The sequence below is a fragment of the Atractosteus spatula genome, chromosome 4, assembly GCF_055471065.1.
Source record: "Atractosteus spatula isolate fAtrSpa1 chromosome 4, fAtrSpa1.hap1, whole genome shotgun sequence".
Classification (NCBI taxonomy): Eukaryota; Metazoa; Chordata; class Actinopteri; order Semionotiformes; family Lepisosteidae; genus Atractosteus; species Atractosteus spatula.
The window spans coordinates 41,764,743-41,767,496 of NC_142709.1; the positions used below are offsets into that span (position 1 = coordinate 41,764,743).

A 2,754-nucleotide genomic window follows, 5' to 3' on the forward strand; every position below is an offset into this window, starting at 1 on the left:
CATATAAATATTCAATACTAAGCGGATTAAAATGTGCACAGTAAAGAGATTAAATGATTAAATCTTTTCACTACCGACCAATGCACCACAAGTGCCCCTGTCGGTCATTTTGGCCAGCCAATCACGTACCGCGGTACAGCGTGGTACAGCTGCTCCACTATGTCTCTATATTTAACAAAATAGATGCCGACACACAAACACATACATAAAACACAAAAGAATTATTATGAATTAATGAACAGTCTTTATCAGCTGATGTTAGATGTAGTGAACATAATCAAACTTTCCATATGCAACAATATTATTTTGGTGAAACTAGACAAATTTAGTTTAGTGCAAGTAAATGTGTGTGTGTTTAAGAATGAACAAACTAGTTCTTAGACAATTAGAAGCAACTGAACAGTGCTCTCAATCTTTATTTGTATTTTTTTAATGTAATGAACTAATCTGTCCAGTGCTCCATTGTTGTGTTTTCTAGCCAGCCATGCATTCCATTCAATGACTGTGAGATGGTCTTTCAGTAAACCCTCTGATCTATTTCCCCTTGGTCTCCACACCTGCTTCTTATACTGTATGTGTGCCATGCCCTCTCAATGTGCTGAGTATGTGCTCCAGTTCTTGGGTCTACATAGCTCACACTGTGATTTACAGTGAAATGTGTGTAGTCAAGATGAGGCAAAGACCCTTTATAGGCACTCCATTTGTCACTTATTACAGATGATCCAGTCCTCACATGATAAACAATAAGTGGCACAAGGTGTCTTCTTGCTCTTCTTTCAACCACTCTTAAAACTGATTTTCCTGCCTTTTCCCCATGGTGCCTCACTCCCAACATGCCAAACACCCACTTTCTTCTTTTCCATTCACCTGCAATCCATCCTCTACCATACTGTACTGTAAATGGAGTACAAATCTCAATAACAATGAAATACCTAATCTATGTCCTAAAGTACTATAATATACACTTATTATTAATGCTGCAATGATTACACAATGCCTTATATTACAGTAGGTCACAGTTTTTGGAAAACTAGATAAATATTTTACACAAGGAGAAAATCAACATGATCAAGTTGAGGAGTTTTACAAAAAATCTTATTTTTATATTTATAAACATTACTAAAAATTATTGTGCTTTAAGGAGTGCAAAATTTCTTATACTGTATTTGAACAATTGAACTATTAAATTTTAATGTGGCAAAAATTAAAACTGCCCTTGATGTGGTTCTCAAAACCATTCATACCTTTGTTTGTGTCTGAAGTGAGTTTCATCAATAACAACAAATTCCAGAGCCAGCAGCTATATTACCCTGCAACTCTCAACACTGGTGACCCACTATAGCTAAGCAGGGTTGGTCCTGGTCATTACCTGAATGGGAGGCCTCCTGGGAAGCTATGGTTGCTGCTGGAAGTGGTGGTAGTGGGACCAGTGGGGAGTGCCCACCCTGTGGTCTACGTGAGTCCTAATGCCCCAGTATAGTGGTGGGGACATTATACTGTAGTGGGCACCATCTTTTGGATGAGATGTTAAACCGAGGTCCTGACTCTCAGTGGTCATTAAAGATCCCAGGGCATTTCTTTATAAGAGTAGGGAGTTATCACGGTGTCTGTGCCAAATTTCCCCCCTCCGCCTTTATTGTGGCCTCCAAATTATCCCCATGTATGATTGGCTTGCACATACCCTCATGGACTGGCACCCCATCCAGGGTGTACCCTGCCTTGCGCTCATTGCTTGCTGGGTAGGCTCCAGCTTCCTGCGACACTGTATGGTATAGAGTGGTTTGGCAAATGACATGGCAACAAACTCTCTTGGCCCTCCTATGTTCTGGCCTTTTCTTCTCCTCAGTTTATCCATTCCTGAAACACAAACATTTTCTGCCATTTTAGGTAAGGTAGCAGAACTCCCTGCAATGCCATCTGCCATCATATCAATCTGGCATAACCACAGGCCCTTTGAAAAACTGAGAATGTTCAAACGTCAATACTTTAAATAGAATATTTAAAGAAACAATGCAAAGATATAACATATGAAAACATCTCACAACATTTATTTGAAGCAAGGTAGAAGATAAACCATTCTAATTATTCTTCCCTCTCTCATACCTGTTAAAAGCACCTTGCAAGGCAGCAGAGCATTAAAAAACACATGAACGCTATACTTCTAATAAAAAAATTAAACTATCACAAGAAAACTTTATATGTAATATTTTAACATTACATGATTGCATATTTTGGGTTCGTTGGCTGGGAAACATTTGGGGATTTTCTTGTTCTCTACAGATTTTCTGACCTGTATCAGAATTTCATCCAGTCAAAGATGGAAATTTTGGAGTGGCTGAATATGGACTTTTTGTGCTGATTGTTTTCATGATGCTCCTCCCCCGGTGTTTGGCACACTGACACATCCTTCATAAAAAAGTGATTTGACAATATCTGACAATGTCTAGTAACTGTATATTATGATCATAGATCAGTCTGATAATAACATTCCTGGTCTCCGATTCTATAAAATATGAACTTATACTGTATATGTAAAGTGACACACATATATACAGATGCAGCCATTCAAAACAAGCGGGTGTAGAGGTTTGATGGGTTTACTGAGACAATTATTAATTGTAGCAGTAATCACGAGGTGGTTCATTGTGGCTTTTAGAAAATCAATCGTCAGAACAACTAACAACGCACACACACGGGTTCAATACACGAGATACATTTATTAATATAAATTGTGCACCAAACATATACTAGTCT

At 38.3% G+C, this 2,754-nt stretch overlaps 1 pseudogene; it reads right to left on the reverse strand.

Annotated features, from left to right (window-relative positions):
- Positions 1-377: 377 nt before the first annotated feature.
- LOC148836338 (uncharacterized) lies at positions 378-2,412 on the reverse strand (annotated as a pseudogene).
- Between the last annotated feature and the right edge of the window lie 342 nt (positions 2,413-2,754).